General features: G+C 38.4%; 1 pseudogene; it reads right to left on the bottom strand.

The window, feature by feature from the left end:
- Nucleotides 1–11800: 11800 nt before the first annotated feature.
- LOC101993962 overlaps nt 11801–19677 on the bottom strand; it is a 12041-nt pseudogene continuing 4164 nt past the window's right edge.

Genomic DNA, 19677 nt, shown 5'->3' with positions numbered 1-19677 from the left:
CATATGCAAGCAGCTGACAATCATTGCGTGATAATAGGATGAGTCAGGCCTTAGCCATATTAGGAGCTGATTATCACAGAGAGAACTCGCTTTCGGGCTTTTGGGATCGCGGAGGGCAGGAGCCAGCACCATCAGGTGCAGCTCCACGCAGCTCTCTATAGGAGCTCACTGATTTGGTCTTGTCACCTGGCCAGTGAGCTCAATCTCATTTTCTCAGTGCTGGCTGCTGAGGCATGCCACCACGCACAGCCTTTTATGTGGGTACTGGGAAGATGACCTCAGGTCCTCATGCTTTGATGGGCAAGCACTTTACTGATTCTTCTTCCCAGCCCTTAAATGCCTTTTTTTTTGTACTAAAACTATTTTAGTATAAAGTACTTATTTTTCCTATCCACTTGAACTTTTGTAACACTTGATCAATAGCTATTGTTCTAGTCTGCTTCTATGAGTTTGATTGTTTTAGATTCCACATATAAACGAGAAAAAGTGGTTTTGGTTTTTCTAGCTGTACCTGGCTCTCAACTACCATGTTTTACTGCTCTCAACTTAGATACCAATAACTAATATTTACTGAGTGCTTACCTTTCCCCAAGTACTGTGTTAAGTCCTTCATATGTATTAACTTACTCACTTAGTCCTCTTAATGATTCTATAACCTAGCTTTTATTATTACCCCTAAATTTCAGAAAAAGAGACTGTTATACATTGATATTAATTAACATCCCTAGTCACACTGTTAAATACTGACAGGCAAAAGTAACCTTCAAACACAAAGCAGTCCCCTCCCAGAGTCTACACTTTTTACCCTTCTTGCTTGTTCATGTCCAGATGTCTGGGGTGGGGGCAGCAAGCCAAAGGGTGTCCATTTCTGAACTATTTCATTTAGGAATAACCACCATTCACTTTTTATTCGCTGTTACCATGAGGAATGTGAGCAGTACTTTCAGGGCCACTGGTTTTTAAGAGATAAAGCTCATAGATATATCTTTATATTTATATCTTTAAATATAAATTTCCTATTTTAAATATTGGCAATGCATTCTAATTTTGGAAAGCACTATTCCATATTAGAAATATTTACTGATAGGAAACACTGAGTTATTAGTATGAATGCTTAATTATATATACTTATTGAACATTTCCTGAGTGTTTTTTAAATACAAATTATGTGAATTCTATATATTGTTGTTAATCATAAACCTCATATTGTTATTAAGAAACTTACTTTGTCCCTGATTTCATTGGCAGCAAATACCTTTGCAAGATGATTTCAGTATATTTTATAGTTTCATTCCTCAATAATGCTATACAACTACAGAGGCAAAAAATGCAGATATTCAGAGTTTATTATATCAAGGTTGCATATTAAATTCTCTCACCTTTTTTCTAAGTTAAATACTTTGTGTCTATGAATAAGTCTTTGTAAACTTGGGTTGTGATGCACACTGTACACAGCCTACACACACATCACACCCACATATATGCATGACACTTATTTATGAAATGTATTTGGCCTGCCAGTTTGCAACCTCTGTCTGAGGAGGCATATTATTCCTTTCTTCCACCTGCAGTTCTATTACCAGCTTTATTACAGCAGGCAGTGACCAAGTACATAGTGACTTCCTGTGCTCGTGTTCTGGTCTACACATGTCTCAAACATGGTGCTGCCTCTCAGGACACTTTGTTACTTTTTTTTTTTGCTGATTTTCAGAACTGTTTCCATTTTTTTTCTCATTTACAGGGCGTTTCTAAATCAGGTGAATATGGAGCTTCCAGACTCTTTTATGCAGAGTCTGTTTCCATGTAACAGCTTTCAAAAACACACTGAGGGAGGAAGAAAGGACCAGCCCAGGAGTTTTCAATCCTAACTGTATGTTTGAATCACCTAGGGATCTTTAAAAAATGCTGATTCTATAGCCCTGACATCTGAAATTCTGATTTAGATTGTTTATAGTGGGACTCTGGGCACTAGTATTTTTTTTAGAAAAAGCTCCCTAGGTATTCTAATCTGCAGCAGGGTTGAAAACTGGCTAAATTGATGAATATGTCTTTGTCAGAAGGTCCCAAATACCCACTTTGGGTCTTGATTAATTGTTTTCTCCTTTATTAAAATCAGAGACTTTTGTAAAGTAAGGAGCCAGGATGGGGGTAATTGTACAATTATGTATTGTTTTGTTGTCAACCATATTACTGTTGTTTATAATTCTGTAGTAGATGGTTAAATAAGCAAGAATATCAGCTAATGTATATATTTGGTGTCGAGATGGCCAGGGCAGACCACTTCTGAAGTGCATTATAATGATACCTACCTTCTGGTAGTCATTTCTTGTGAAATCCCATTCCCGCCATTACATGTGTTCTGGACCTAGTCTCTGCTTTCTAACAAAGATGCCACAGCAAATAATAATAATAATAATAATAATAATAATAATAATAATAATAATAATAATAATAATAATACGTTGTTCCCATTATTAGCTTACAAGAAACTGGTCTTACTGCTTCTCTTTGCTCTACCTCTATTTGCTTGTTCATGCTAATGAAACATGAAATAAGCTGCTGTATCGTGGACAGAACTTTGGAGAGGTCCATATGGTGTAGAAGTAAGGGTGGTTACTCCTCAACAGCTGGTGGCGATCTGAAGCCCTTAATTCAGTGGCCTATGAGGAACTGACCCTTCCTAATGGCCATGTGAATTAAGTTAGTAGTAGATCTTGCACTTGTTGTACCTTGGGAGGAGTGTAGGCTAGATGAAGCATTAAATTTCAGTCAACTGGGGACCCTGAGCCAAAGGACACACCTAATCTCAGCTTGTCTTTCTGATCTATGGGGACAATGATGTAAAAAGTATGTTGATTTAAGCTTCTAATTTTGGGAATGATTTGCAACACAGTGTTAGATAACATATAATGAGGTGATGATAGATCCTGTTGAAGCACTAGACTGCAAATGTGCAGATGATAGATCCTGTTGAAGCACTAGACTGCAGATGTGCTTCTCCAGCTGTGGTATACACTGATTTACCTTGCCCAGCTTGATAACAGCACAGATTCTTAGGTTCTGCTCTTGGATGTTTTGATTTAGGATGCCTGAGGGGTTCTGGAATAGATTTTTATGCAGCTCATATGTTACCCAAATGTAGATGTTCATGGGGGCCTCATCTCCAGAGCCATTAGCAAAAATATGGAGTTAGCAATTAGAGAAACAGAAAACATATTTGAAGACCAGTGATTATTACTGTACATAGGTTCATTGGAGCGTGATTTTGGAAATGCTTATGGATTACTTGACATGTTAAAGAAGCACAAAATGTTGAATTGTGAAAAGCTCTGGAGGTCACGATATCTCAGTGATTGTATACTGTATTGGTTAGAGGGAGAGGTATTGAAGTCATGGTTCTGAACCGGAATGTTGAAATTGAGGAAAGGGAGGAAAGGCATAAAATATGTGTTAGAAATGATTAGACAACTACTTAGACAGGAACTGAAGAGAAGAATGATTCCAAATCGCAGTGATTGTTAAGATAGTGCTGCCATTGGCAGATAGACAGATTGAGAGGAGAATAGGTCTAGGGGATATATCTCTCCGAGGACGATTTTGTGCTCACCTACGTTTAATGAATATGATCTGGGAATAAGATCTAAATATCTTCCGAGAAGATGAGTTATTTAGCAAGTGGTACAAATAAAGGTAAAATACCTGGGCCTCAAGGTGTGTTCCCATATCAGAAGCATAAGTATTAATCCGTTAGCTGTGCTAATAGTGCTAAGGCTTATGGTATGCTTGTACTTACTTCCATTAATACATGACCAGAAGCCTTGGGATGTAGCAGAGCAGAAAATGGAAAGGAGGGAACACAGATTCAAGAAGAAATGACTGCTTTCTGATGATTGAATGTTATCAACTGTCAGTGATGAGTGATAGACCTGCATGTTGCTGTGATCTCTCTTTCTGAGCGTGCAGTGCTAAGATGATACAATGCTGTAGCTTTGTGTTCAACTTTAGGGACTTAAGAACCGTGCATTCTGGGGAAAGGAAAATAGAGTAGGTATTGCAGGGGGACCGGGAGTGGGTGGGGATGGGAACAGGAGGGATCAGGTGTGGGAATGGAAGGAGAGTACTGGGAGCGACAACTGGAATTGGGGGCATTTTGGGGTTGATGTAGAAATCTAGTGCAACGGAAACTTAGGAATCTCAAGGATGATCTGAGCTAAGTCTCCTAGTAAGGGGGAATGTGGAACTGGAATCAGCCATCTCCTGTAACCAGGAAAGACTTCCAGTGGAGGAATTGGGACACCAACCCAGCCTCAAAAACTTCAACCTACAATTTTTTTTTTCTGCTTACAACATATGCTGTGGTAAAGGTGGCATAGAAATTTGTGGAGTGAGCAGTGAATATCTGGTCCAGCTTAAGACCCATGCCGTGAGAGGGAGCCCACCCTGACACTGCCTGGAGGATCCAGGAACCAGATGCTGTGTAGCCCAGACACTTAGGATAGAACCAAAAACAATCAGCAAAAAGTCAATAAAATGGATTCCTAATGATACTCTGCTATACCAGTAGGCAGAAGTCTAGCACAATCATTACTAGAGAGGCTTCATTCAGCAACTGTTGGAAATCCATGCAGCGACCCACAGTCAGACATTAGGCAGAGCTTGGGGAATCCTGTAGAAGAGGAGGAGAAAGGATTGTAGGAGCCAGAGAGTTCAAATATACCACAAGAAAACCCACAGAATCAACTAAATTCAGCATATAGGGGCTTACAGAGACTGAACCTACAACCAGGGAGTCTGCATGGGACTGACCTAGGCCCTGAACATATATGTTACAGTTGGGTAGCTTGTTCTTCTTGTGGGACACCTTACAGTGGGAGCAGGGGCAGTCTTTGATTGTTTTGCCAGCTTTCAGAACCCTTTTCCTCCCCCTGGGTGGCCTCATTCAGCCTTAATAGGATGTTTTGTGCTTAGTCTTATTGTAACTTGATACGCCATGTTTGGTTGATAGCCCCAGGATTCCTGCCCTTTTCTGAATAGAAATGGAGGAGGAGAGGAAGATGGGAGAACTGTGCTTGGGATGTAATATATGAGAGACAGGTAACAAAGAAAAAGAATTATGCATTCACTGAACTGAACTGCCCTAAGCCAGCATAGTGCGAATGGACAGTTCTGACAATGGCCAATTAATCAAGGTAGGAAGCGTAGTGTGGGGCTTCATATGTTTTGACAATTTCCCACTCCAGATGATCCTGAAGGTTATGCAGAGCAAATTCTTTTCTTATTTTCCTACTGTACATATTTACCATTGACTCCTGTCCATATAAAGCTGCCCCAGTGAAGGAGAGGGATCAAGGACTTAGAGAGAATGCATACCAACCAGTATTTTCAAAGGCTGTGTTATGACAGAAAAAGATCTGGTCCAAATCATACCGAGTGTGAAAACAAAGGCGTAGCTGCTGCTACCACCAGATGATTCATCAAGTGAAGTCTGAAAAGCTGTCTTTGGCAGGTCCATCCCACCGTGTCACCTTAAAGGAACTGCTGCTCTGTGTACCATGACTCTCTTGCCATAAGATTCCTAAATCAGTGAACCTTATATTTTCTTATGTAGCCCAAAAATGTGCTTATCTCAGAAGTTAAGACCATCATTGAATGAAAAATTTTAACCTCAATTCTAAAGTTAACTGAAGAGCCTTCTCTAAGAGACTTTCAGGACTAATCCTGCAGGGTGCTGGAATGCATGTCTGTGAATCCCAACTTTAAGAAGCTGAGGCAAGAAGATAGCAAGTCCTTCCCCACACCCCCTCGGGATCCACTCATTTTCTGTCTCTTATTAGGAAAGAACAGGCTTCTAGGAGATAAGAGCCAGGGACTGGGAGGATTAGAGGGAGGGGAAACTTTAATCAAGATATGTTGGATGAGAAAAAAAAATCTATTTTCAATAAACAAAAAAAATTTAAAAAAGCTGATTTTGAAGCTCCCTGTATTTCTTAAGACTTTGATAGTCTGGAGTGGGGTATAGTGGTTTAGATAAGCAAATAAATAAAGTAAAAAAATCAAGTGGAGTATCTAAAAAAAGCAGATAGAAAGTTCCAGCCTCGTTTTAACTCCCCAATGAAACCCTATCTAAAAATATAAGAACTAATTCCATTGTACTTCACTTCCTAAACTTCCCTGGCCGTTGCTTACCCGTCACACTATTCCGTTTGCATTCCAATTAGATGTAAATAATATTCTGCTAATTCTTTACTATACCTTCTAGAAAGTCTCTGTTTCTTTATTTGGGAGCTGGTTGATGACCCAAAGAAAATAACGACTATAGGTGGGGAACAAAAGAGCAGGCCAGCTGGAAAGTCAACTGGGCCCTCTGTAGCTGCTTGCAGAACATAGAGGAAGGGTAGAGCTCAAGAGTAGTCTGTGCATCTGTGCCTTGACTTCCTTATCTATCAGCAGCTCAAGGAACTTGTAGATAGTCTCTTGGGGGAGTTTTCCCTCTAGACTTTGACACCCTTTCCACATAGATTGTTATCATTATCTGTTTGGTGGAAAGTTCCAAGCCCCCTCCTCTGTGAGTGGCTGCAGTCCAGACTCCACCTCCAAGAAAGCATGCCAAAATGGTGACCCCTCCACAGGGGGGTTCAAGACCACTCCCATAGGCTATTTAAACTGCCCCCTACAGGGAACAAACACATGGTCTCCCCTTTTCCCTCTCCATGTTTTTTTGGTGGGGGGCGAGTGTCCTGGAATGCTGGCATCCATTAAACCTGGGCTCTTTCTAATTTGGTCTGATTTGGTTTGATTTGGATTATCGCATCAGTGGAGAGTCTTACCAGGCCATAAAAGCTTAACACCATCCTTGGTGACTTCATCATTGACATGATTGATCCTTCATTATAGTTTCACTAATATATTTTCCATTCACCTCAATAACTCAGTTTCCTAACTACTGCTGCATTTCCATATTCCTCTTCATAGCCAGGTGTCTTGAAATAGTTTTCTTTCTCAGTTCTTCTTCCTTAGTCATATTTGGTTCAAGTCTGATTTTATGTTGCTTCTGAAAGTTTGAGAATCAATCATACAAGTAGCTCACACGGAAGTTTCTGAGCCCAGTATAGGAGAATATACAAGGAAATTGAAGCTCAGAGAGCTCAAGTTGTGGAGGCCCAAAAATGTGAGCCTATTTTCACCTTGTCTGAAGGTCAGAGAATTTTTGAGGTTCAAAATTGTTGACAACAACCAGGACTACACAGTCCTGACCTAGGATGTGATTACTTGGTTCTTTTGACATTAAGATGGCCAGTACAGGTAGATTCACTCCATCCTGACAGATGTTCAGGATATGCAAACATATCTTTGTTCCTTCTTTTGTAAAAGGAGGTTACCTGGGGAGTGACTGCCTTCAGGATACTTTGTCTAGGGTGTCTTCACTTCCTAAACAACAGAATGCTAATGGCTTGATGGCTCAAAGAGTTGAAGCAATTAACTGTTTGAGTTGTTCTTTGTACCATGTTAAAGAAGTCTTTTACTGCCTTCCTCCTCCTTTTGTACTGGGGTATAAAAGTATATGAAAAATTAAATGCAGGTGATTTCAATATTCCATGGAACTCCCTCCTGATACTATTCTATGTTTTATGTTTTATTATTTTATTTGCATCTTCATACTCTTTACTTATTTTTCTAATCCCCACACCCCTACCCTGGCAAGAGGGTTTTTTTTTTTGTCAAGGCTGGTACTTGACACCAAGAGATTTGCCTAAGGAATAAAGCTAGTATATCGATAAACTATTACTGAATCAAAAGGGAAATCTAGTTCTGAGAGCTCATGCATTCAGCATTCTAGTCTCTATTTATAGATGTTCTATGCTTGGTTTACCTATGGCAAGACTATCATGTTGAATTGTGATTTTCTTTTGTTAATATGTTTCCTTAGGGGATTATAATTCCTAGAACATTATTATAGCCTGGGACGAATGGTAGGTGTTCAATAAATGCTTGTTGAGTGAATGAAAGGGCATTGTTATCATTTGCTCTAATTTTGGTCTTCAACAGAAATGCATCTTTGCTAATCCCCACCTTTGCATTAATATTGTCAGAGAATCCTGCAATTTGAGAGCTGCAAAGGGACCTTAGAGATAGGAAATTCAGATCTGCAAAGGTTAAATAACATGACCAAGGTCACTTCACTAGTTAGTTGCAGTCCAGAGCTCTTCCCATGCCATCTTCAGTAGGTGTTAATGTTCTATCCCTCCCAGTTCTCTTTTCCAACCCAAATAACTCCATTGCTGAGCAGCATGAAGATGATGGAAAGTCAGTAGAAAGACATATTGTGAATGTGATGGGCAGGCAATGCAGTGCTTTTAGCATTAATGAACACTTTCATTCTTGGTTTATATGGTTACCTGAGAGCTGCTTTGATTTCAGTTTAAAATACCCTTTTTCACAAGATCCTGTCTTAAGTTTCTGTTAGTACTTTAGTTGCTTTAATGAGATTTTCTTTTCTCCTATTTATAGAACCAGACCTACCTTTCTCTAGTGTTTTGTTATATAGTTTCTAGTGTAGTATGGTTTTAAAAAATAACTCATATTCCCAGGTCTTGTTCCATTTCTCTGTTCTTTCTTCTTTGTACTTTTTATGTTTGTATATTTTAAGATGCAATCATGTTGCTTACTAATATGGTGTTAGGGCAATGAGTTCCTCTTATAAAGGAGAAGAATCAGGCAACTGGAACTCTCAACAAACTAAAACCCTGAGCTTGAAGGATAAAAGTAGCACAGTCTCTGAAATGGGACATAGTTGTTTAAAAATCCTTGCTTTGCTACTAATTGATGATGTGATGTAGGTAAATTGGTTAACCTGTTTCTTCATATTGGAAATGAGAACAACAGTAGTGTTTTTATTTCAGAGAGTAGATGTAAGATAGCGAAGTAACATGAATATCAAGGTTTTAAATTCTCTTCCTGATAGTGATTGGTTATAGAATTATTTCAGTATTTACTTAACTTATTTTGGCTCCAGTCTCCATTTTTTGTGAAATAGGCACTGTTATTAATAAGTATTTGCTACATAATATACAACCTCAAAACTTAGTGCCTGATACACATTTATTTGCTCATGATTCTGTAGGTCAGTGATTTGGGTTGACGTGATTGGAACTGTCTGATTAATATATACCAGCTGTGTTTATTTATACATTTTTGTTAAGAGGATGTCTGTAATTTCAGTCATATATCCAGTGGATGTCTGGCTATAGGCAGAGATGATGACAATAACTGTGCCATATTTCAGTCATCATCCAGTGGAACCCTCTAGGTCTATTCCACTTGTGGTAGATATACAAGTACTTTCTATTTCTGTTTGCTTATGTTTACCATTTTCTTGTGTTGTCAAAAGTAAGTCATCTTTCCAAACCCAGATAATGTGTAGGCCACAAGAAGGGACACTCAAAGGCCACTGATAAAAGTAATTATTGCAGTCATTTTTTGTAAGTGGAAGTTTATGTCCTGCCTGGTCCCTCAACTATTCAGTTCTAAAGAAACACACAGAAGCTTATATTATTTATAAACTTTTTGGTCTATTACCTCAGGCTTATTACTAACTACCTCTTATAACTTAAAATAACCCATAATTCTTGTCTATGTTTAGCCTCGTGGCTTGGTACCTTTTCTCAGCTCAGCATTTTCATCTTAACTTCCTCTGCATCTGACTGGTGATTTTCTCTTTACAGAATTCTATTCTGGTTGCCCCACCTATACTTCCTGCCTGGTTACTGGCCAATCAGTATTTTATTAAACTAACATGAGTGACAAATCTTTACAGTGTACAAGAGCATTACCCCACAGCATTTTTTAGCTAGTGTATCACAGACTTAATAACTATTTATAGAACCATTGAGAAAATTGGAGATAATGCATATCAAACACTGAAGGAAGTGACTGAGATAATAGATGCTAAGGAAACAATGGCTGAACTACTTATTGTCCCCAGTATACAATATGTACTTAGTTACTGTCCCTAGTATACAATTTGTAATTAGCTGATAGAAAATTTCTCCTTTAAACATACTTTCTGCCAATATTAATTTTCTCATTATTACTACAACAAAATGGTGACTCAACAAACAAGCAAAAAATCCAAACAAGACAAACAAAAACAAACAAATAAAACCCAAACAGTAAGTAAAGCAAACCTTAGTTAAAACCACCACTATTGGATTAAGGGACTATTGCAGAAGGGGTGGTGGTGAAAGAAACAGGTGATGGATAGGGAAGCTGTGAAATACCCCTTTTTTCTTTTCTTTTCTTTCTATCTTTATTTTTAATTAAAAATTTTCACCTCCTCCCCTCCTCCCATTTCCCTCCCCATCCCCTCCCCCTTTTTTCTTTTTAATTTTATGTGTGTGAGTGTTTTACTTGCATGCATACCTGTGTATGATGTGTGTGCAGTACTGTAGGAATCCAGAAGAGAGCAAATGATTTGACCAGGTGGATGCTGGAAAGTGAACCTGGGTCCTCTGGGACAGGCAGTACTCCTAACCACTGAGCCATCTCTCCTGCTCCTGAAATGCTGTCTTAAGGGAATGACATGACATTCATGGACTTAAAACAGCTGTGGTTGCCTGAATAGAAGGTGCACATGAGTAAGCCTGTAAGTGTGCAATCATGGGTTGGAAAGGGACACTTTGGGGCTCTGTCCTGTTCGGGGGATGGAAGTAGATGGCTGCTGGGGGAAAAGAAGCCGTTACTTTTAGTGTGGTGTAGCCAATGGTGAGTTATCTGGGCTTCAGTGGATAACTCTATACTCATGCTTGATCGTGTGACCTGAGTTAAACCTAGTTAATAATAAAACAAACAAATAAAAAAAACCCACAAACCATATGGAAAAACCGTGAGGATTGTTGACAGGATGGGAGGAGCTCTGCAGAAGTGGGAGGAGGAAGAAGCGGAACAAATGTGACCAGAATGTGTTATATACATGTATGTGTGAATTTGAATTAATCACCAAAGAAAAATTAAAAGTAAGAGAACAAACCCATAGCTCTGATCTAAGGTATTGATTTCATAAAGTAAAGCTTATCCAGAACAAAACACTGAAGAAAATAATCCTCAGAGAGAAAGTAGCAGAGCATGCCGAGAATAAACACATGCTCTTCATTACTAGTTTTGAGGTCTGATGAAGCTGAGGTCATATAGGATGGTGGGTATTCAAAGAAAAATGTATTATGGTGATTACAACAGTGAAAAATGCACAGATAATTGCCACGACTAGTTTAAATAAACCAGAGTTTTGAATTAACTCTGTTTTCAAAAAGAGTTTCTTTTAAATCTCTGAGTTCTTAATTTTTATTAGTGTATATTAACTTTATAAAATAATGCATTTTATTTTTATATTTCCTATATTATATGATACTTAGATCATATTTTATTCCCTTCCTATCATTACCTCTTCTTAATTTTCACTGTTCCCTTTTTTTTGTGTTAGTCTCCTTTCTTCATGTCTTTTCTTTTTTTCTCTTCTTGAAACCAAGTATCAAAATAACTATATTTATTCCACTACATATTTCAACATAATGAACAAAATAATCACATTTAACAAAAAACATCTTTATTTTCTAGTCTTAAAAAAAACAAAACAAAATGAAACTCTTCTTTTTTTTCCAAAATAACCATGATTATTAGCTTAGGAAAACGGGTATATGTTTTCAAAATATTTCCTTTTAACAGAAACTTTCTTTCATAAAACTTAAACATAAAAGTTTTTTTTTAAAAAAAAGTCCAGAATCTAGTACAAGCCAAGGAAATCCATTCATACTTCAGGGCCTTCTCCTCCAGGAACCATCATTGTTATATTATTTCCATTTAGTACAATCTGATCTAATTTTGCGATCCTTCCTTTTGATGTGATTTCAAACTCTGTGACATCTTCCAACACAATATTGGCAAAGTCATCAAATCTTCGATGTGTACCAACAATTTCTTTATCACTCTTTGCCACAACTCAAATTCTTGATCCTATACACTTGTCCTCAAGCTCTAATGGCAGGGGCTGCCTTGGGTTCATGGTCACGTTAGCTGCTATGGCTACATCAAAAGTGGCATTAGGCCACCAGTGTCCCTTTTCTTTTTATATTTTTCACTTGTAGAAAACATGAGTAGGACTTATTTAAGCTGATCATCTCCAGGCACATCAATTTCTTGCAAACAATGTGACTTCTTTCTTCTGCATGGCTCAATATTTCATATTTTCTTTATAAATCCTTTGATGGGCACCTAGGTTGATTCCAAGACTTAACTCATGTGAAACCTTTCAGATTCTGAATGGGAAGAAACCTTAGAGACTTTTGAATTTCAGATGCTCGGTTTGGCTTTAAGAATGGTTGACACTTTCTTAAATTAACACAGGACCAATGAATACTCTTAAAAGTTACTGAGAACCTCCCAAATGATTTTGTTTCTGCAATTTAAATTCATTTATAGTTTCTAAATGATAATAATAACAAGAGCATATGACGGTTTACGTCGTTGTGACTTTTTAGAGCACTACCTAATCATGTATCACATGCCTTTTGGAAAGCCCCATTGTGTTTTCATTGGAGGAGAAGTAAAAAAAAAAAAAAGGCCAGTAATGCCTCACTGTCCCGAACGAGTTGTGGAGACTTAAAGGATCTAGGAACCACACTTTGTAAATTGTTGTTCTGCGGTTCTTAGAAAGGAGTTGCTGAAGCATTTGCAGACCATATGATCTAATGAAAGGCTCAACCTTAGACATATAAGATGAATTTTCTAATCTATACTATGGGTTCATAATCAAATCTACCTCATATAGTTGTGAAGATTAAACAAAATTAGACAGTATATCTCACCTATGGTGGCAGACTTGCACAGAACTTGGTATATATCAGAATTTCAATAACTATTGTTTCACTTTTGAAAAAAGACCTAATAACTCCCTGCCTCATGAGACAACTTATTTAGGCTCTGGTTTTTTCAAAGTTTTCTCTTCTTGGCTTTCTCTAACTCTTTCCCTTACCATCAGTGCTTATTCTTCTCCATAGAATAAAGTTTCAACTTTCGTATTTTAAATAAAAGCAATTGTGGATCTCTTTGTGCTCTTTTTTGATTATCACACCAACTATTGATAATTTTTGCTGGGCATAGTTGGTCTTCTGGTATTTATGCACCATCAATGTAAAACAATATTTCTGAGTTTGTATTCTAGATGTAGGAGACAGAAAGAAAAAAACCAAGTTCTAAGAAAGAATATGAACAGATGTTATAGGTCCTACCGTGATAATTGAAGCAATGTAAGAAAACAGGGATGATGTCAAGGGAGGATAGTCATGTAAAAGCAAGTCAGTGAAAGCAAGACCTCAGTAAGTAAGGTGCCAGCCAGATAAGGGAAAAGTAAGTGCAAGTTTTGAATTCTTTCCAACTGTGATCAGAATCCATTGGAAGATGAAGTGCTATGAATTATGTTTTGAAAATATCACTTACTGTTTTGTGGAGAATAGAGGACAAGAATAGAAGTGGGGAGAACAGTGAAGCAACTCTTGAAATAGTTCAGGCACGAAGTGATGATGATTTGGAGGTGGTGAGAAGTTAGATTGAGAGAGAAGGCAGAGTTGACAGAATTTACAGATGGATCAAAGTATTGTGTCAGGAATAATGAGGATTTCAGGATGGTACCTTGAAGTTTTGGCCTGAATAATTAGATGGGAGCTTGTGTCATTTACTGAAATGGGAAAGACTGGGCTAATATCAGAGAGGAAGACAAAATCAAGAGTTATGTTTGGGATATATGTTAAATTTAAGGGTGCTTATTTAATCCATATAGACAGATGAAATGAACTCCAGATCCTTCATTTCATTTGTCTATATAGTTTCTAATAAGCACCTTAAATTTAACATATGCCTCATCTTGAGTTAAATCATAAATTGCTATTTGGAGGTTTTTAGTCGATAACATTCAAGAACTGAGTCCTGGAGCACTTCACTGTTGAACTCTAAAAATACAACAAAAACTACTAAGGGATACCAAGAAAAAGTTGGAGGGTGGGAGAAAAAACTTAGGACCTTATGCAGCAAGAAGCCTAGATATGTTTCCAAATCAAGGCATAATCAACTAATCAAATATTGCTGAGAAGTTTAATAAGAAGGGAAGTAAAACTTAGCCTTTGGATTTAGCTTGAATGAGGCTGCTGGCAGTCTTGTTAAGAGTACTGTCAATAGTGTGGAGCTAAAAACTTGTTTTGGTGGTGGGGATATAGATCAATTGTTATAGAGCTTAGCTTGCATATGTGAAGTACTGAGGTGAGGCAATGGTGAGGCCGTTGTTTGGGGGAGTTTTGTTATGAAAAGGAGAAAAGAAGTTTTGAAGAAACTGTTAGCTTCCCATAACTTGTTAACTCCGTTTTCTTATACCCTCTAGGAGTACCTGCCCAGGGGTGATACTGCCCACAATGGGCTGCACCCTCTCATACAAATCACAAATTAAGAGAATGTCTCAGAAGCTTGCCTACAGGCCATTTTCTCAGATAACTCTAGCTTGTTTTAAGTTGACAAAAAAGTAGTCCAGCTATTTTGGGATTTCTGCTTCAATATTTACGGTAGGGCTATTATACTATTTATGTGGAATTATTCAGGATTAGAGTTAAGTGTGATGTACAAGGTCCTGGGCTCAGCCTCTGACAATATAGCAAAATAAAGGAAAGAGTGTTTCCAAACAAAATACTGAGGTTACAGAGGAATATGATGATGAACTGTTGAATTTCAGAGGACCCAGCAGAAGAGAATGAGGGGTTTGTTGATGGACTATTGAGTCAGATTATAGAATGCACAGAGCAGTAAGGAATTCAAGGTACTGATGCAGGCTGGAAAACAGGGAAGCAAATTATCTCAGAAACTAGTTCTGCTGGCTTTTAGGATGAGGTAGATCAGAGTGAGAAACTCTTTCTGAGTTGATTTCTTGTCCTGCTTGTATTGGCAAAACTGATCAGAGTTTCAGCGTCTTAATTAGGCTTTCCATTGCTGTGACAAAACACTTTAACCACAAGCAACTTTGGGAGGAAAGGGTTTATTTCACTTTATGTTTTATAAATCCATCAGAGGGAAGCTAGAGCAGGGACTTAGGGCAGGAACCTGGAGGCAGGAGCTGAAACAGGCCGTGGAGGGGTGTTCACTGGCTTGCTCATCATGGCTTGCTTAGCTTGCTTTCTTATGGCACACAGAACCACTAGTAAATGCCCCCCCCCATCAATTCTCATCAAGAAAATACACCACAGGCTTGCTCACAGGGCAGTCTGGTGGGTGGCATTTTTTGTTTTAGTTGAGTTTCCCTCTTCCAAAATGATCCTAGCTGGTGCCAAATTGACCCAAACTTTGCCATCCTAAGCTGCAGGAGCTGATTTTACATGAGGAGGTCTTGGTATCCACTGGCCTCTTTTTATGTTTTTGGTGTGTCTTTTGAAATACGAAGAAGGGAACTTAAGTCATTTCAATAATGACAAGACATTGTAAAAAATCTAACTTAGGCTCTCCAGATGCCTGTTAATCCCTAGTACAGTCAGTTCTAATAGCTGAATGAGGTAGGTGAAAGATGTGTGTCTATAGAAACACAATTTTTTGGACAAGTGCTAGAGGCACTGCAATCACCTTTCGACCTGATTGTTCCATGAGGACCCCCCTTTTATTTGTTATGCATTTCTTATGGAACTATTCAAGGCCACTCAGAAAATAGACTTCAAAAAATGAAGTCTCATGCTTTATTCAGATTTAATAGTTATTAACATTTCGCATACTTCCTTCACTCATTTTCTCTTTCAGAGATATCTTCAAGGAAATTATAGGCATTATGGAAACCTTATCCCAAATAGCTCAGGAAGCTAGGTCTTCTACTTAGAAATTCTGAAAATGGCATTGGTTTTCAAAAATGTGGTGCCAAGAGCTGAGTCAGAGTAGTCCAGAGGCGGAGTGACTGACCAAATGTACAGAAGGAACGTTTAGAGCTTATTTTGGTTAATACTGATTTACAGTTGCTAAAATTATTCATTTTAGAGGCCCAGCACATTATTGACTCAAGTACATTTGTGGTCAGCTAAAGTCCCCGAGTTCTTTGCACATGATCCGCCACTGTCAAGTCAGCCTTCCCTCATCTTGTATTTGTATAATTGAATTTTTGTTAGTTTTAGCCCATTGAAAATATTTTCAATTGGTATTCTGCCCTCTAGTGAATTAGTTAATCCCTTCTTGCTTTGGTTCATCACCAAAGTTGATAAGTAAACCTTTTGTATATTCATGCAAGTATACAGCAGCTACTTTCTGAAATTGAAGCTTGTGCCGCTTCAGAACTGTAGAGACTACAGTAAGATCAGCTCAAGCATCAAGGCTGAACTTTTTGTGGGAGAAATGATTTGAAGGTTTCTGATAAATGACTGAAATCCATACCTCTTGATGGCATCTGAGTACAGTTTCCTGACACATTCGAAATCATTCCACAGTGACTTTTGAATATAATCAGTCATCAAATGGCTTCTTCTTACAGCTTTGGAAACACCCACATTGTTCCAGACAGTTAAATCTAGAGGTGGGCTTGGCTTTTTGAGAATCCTGGAGGTTCACTTGGTTGATTGATCTCACAATTACAGGGGAAAAGAATTTCAACCCAAGAATGGTGATGTTGCAAGGAAGCTATGTGTATGCCCCCGGTAGAACACGGGATCACACTGGGATCATGTCAACTGTTAGACAAGTGATATTTTTGTGAATTTACAAACTGGATATATAATATGATTCAGCAGAAGGCATAATCTTGGCAGTATGCAAAGTTCAAAATAGCAAATCACTACTGCAGAACCCTATACTCAACATAATTCTCAATTTTTAAATATTTTAGAATGTGAAACCTCTGGCATTAGCCTTAAGGGAGGCACCATAGCATAGGCGTTTAGAGCACAGCCATTGGAACTTGAGTGTCTAGCTCTAACACCTATCTATAATATTCACTGATTGTGTGATTTCATTTAACCTTAGTAGAGATTAATTTCACCAACTGTTAATGATGAAGCTAGCACTAGCACCATGACATAAGTCGTTGCAAGGAATAACAAGGTTATTTTAAGCAGCGTTTCAAGAATCTGGTCACCTTCTTTGCTTACTTATAAGAGAGGGGATTGAAATGAGTACAGAAGGGATGGATTTTAGTCCACATCTAATTCTAATTCAGGGCCTCAACCTGCACTGCCGTCTTCTTAGATTTTCCCCAATATGTGGCAATTCTTCAGGCTTGCAGTGAATTTGTTACCTTGACACTTTTTTCTAGTTCTGTACAATATTTCTCCGCTGTGAATTTTTAATAATTTCTCACGAGTTGGTTAAAGTTGGGAATTATTTGGAAAGTATAATACAGAGATGACATGCCCTGGTATATTTGATCAAGGAATTCATGATATTGCTTATTGCTATAGGTGATGTTACTTTTGATAACTTTGTCAGTGTGCTCTTGATACTGTAAATCTATTTTCACATTATAATTACTAAATGTTTTGGCTATACACCTCAGTGATTTTTATGCCTCTTTCTTTCCACTCCCAGTTTTTGCCACTGGAGTTTCTTTTAGGCTATCTCCTTTACTCTTTCAACATGTGTACCAATAGTTTATTCCTTTCTTTTTAAAAAAGATACATTTATTTTTATTTCATGTTTACTACTGTTTTGTTTGCCATCTGTCTGTGCAGTATGTGCATGCATTACTGATAGTAGCCAGAAGATGGTGCTATATTCCTGCAAACAGGAGTTACAGTTGTGAGTTGCCATTGAGTTCTGGGACCCAAACACTAGTCGTTTAGAAGAGCAGCCAATGCGCTTAACCTCTGAGCCATCTCTCTAGCGTTCAATATTATCTTTTTAAAAAGATGTTTTCTTTAACATGTCCTAGGTCATTGCCCATTTTGTTATGTTCCTAGAATCAACTAGTCCTACATTTACTGGTGAATTGTATTTGAAAACCATGAACCATCTATTGAATGTGCTTATTACTATATCAGAACCTTTGTTCACCTTGGTGGATATTTCTATAAAATATACATCTAGTCTGAGATGCATTATAGAACTGTAAATCTACCAAGTTTACATGAAGTATAAAATCCTACAAGTCTATATTATAGTGCTATGACTCTGCTCTATTCCCAGGGAGGAGTAAACAGACATCTACTCACCCCAGACAGAGAACTGATCACCAACTAAAATTTTGATGCCACTAAATTTCAGCTTAAAACTCAGCTTGGTGAACCAATGTGTGTTATTGGCATTACTTACAGGAGCGTTGGTTGAGGGTTACTTACAGGAGCAGAAATGACTCAAAAGTCAGCTACATCACCAAAAACCCAGCCCAGCGTGGGTGATTGCTCATAAGAGTGGGAATCCTGGGGTTTGGTTCACTACATAACTTTCAAGAAACTCAATAGGTTGGGGACTATCTCTTTCAGGTGGCTCAGTTGGTCTGAGCCTCTTGCAGGCAGCCCAGATGGTCTTTTCTTCTTGCAGGCAGCTTAATTGGCTTCTGCCTCTTCTTGGCAGTGCAGCTGGTCTGAGAGGACCTTACAGCAGTCCTTACATGCTTTGGAAGGGCAGGCTCTGGTGAACTTGATCATTTTAAGTGGCTTCCTGAAGCCTTTGAGTTGTTTGCTCCCTGAGTATAAGGATCTTCCCTCCAGGAAGGTATGTCAGAACATCTCGCGTGTTAACGAGCTTTGCTCCAAGATGAAAGGAAACTGCTATAAAAAAAGCCTCCAACATCCAGCATCACAATGTTTCTTTTAGTATTTCCCCCCTTAATTATCATTTTCTTCTTGCACACTGAAGGTTCTGGTTCTTGTTACCCACAGATAGATTAACTCAAATTTCATTTTCTTTTCTTTTTTTGTTTTTTTGAGACAGGGTTTCTCTGTAGCTTTGGAGCCTGTCCTGGAACTAGCTCTTGTAGACCAGGCTGGCCTCAAACTCACAGAGATCTGCCTGCCTCTGTCTCCTGAGTGCTGGGATAAAAGGCGTGCACCACCACCACCCGGCTTAGATTAACTCAAATTTCAATCTTAGTATACAAATCAGGTAGTTGTACAAATCCTTCATTTGCGGTTGTAATATAAGCATGTTATCTGCTGCTTGTGCTTGTTGAGAGCAAACGCCACACACAAACCATGGGTCCTCTTGTCTCAGAGCCAAGCATGTTTATTCCAAATGTCCTCCCCAACTCCTGGCCCAGTAACAGGAGTATATTAAAAGCATTGTTTCAAACTATATAATTTGGTATAGCTTAATGATTCCCAACTTTGAATGGCCATTGCTATTTACTCAAAGCCTCAATTTTGGGCATGTTGAATACATTTCTTTTCTCCCAGAATTTCTTGGAATCCCAGTAGTGATCTAGTAACTTATATTCTAGTTTCTCATTATGTCGAGTAGATAAGTTCTCGATCTTGTTTGTCCTGAAACAAGAGTGCAGAATATGGACAGCATAAGTAACCTTGAAGCCAGGTACTGGCACCGTTTCCTAGCCCCTAAAATAGTTCCCTTTAATTTTTTTTTGGTTTTTCAAGACAGGGTTTCTCTGCGGTTTTGGAGCCTGTCCTGGAACTAGCTCTTGTAGACCAGGCTGGTCTCGAACTCACAGAGATCCGCCTGCCTCTG

This window comes from Microtus ochrogaster, unplaced genomic scaffold, assembly GCF_000317375.1.
Source record: "Microtus ochrogaster isolate Prairie Vole_2 unplaced genomic scaffold, MicOch1.0 UNK17, whole genome shotgun sequence".
In the NCBI taxonomy this organism is placed as follows: Eukaryota; Metazoa; Chordata; class Mammalia; order Rodentia; family Cricetidae; genus Microtus; species Microtus ochrogaster.
Note: the sequence above shows the minus strand (reverse complement) of the source record. Positions and strands in the feature narration are given on the sequence as shown.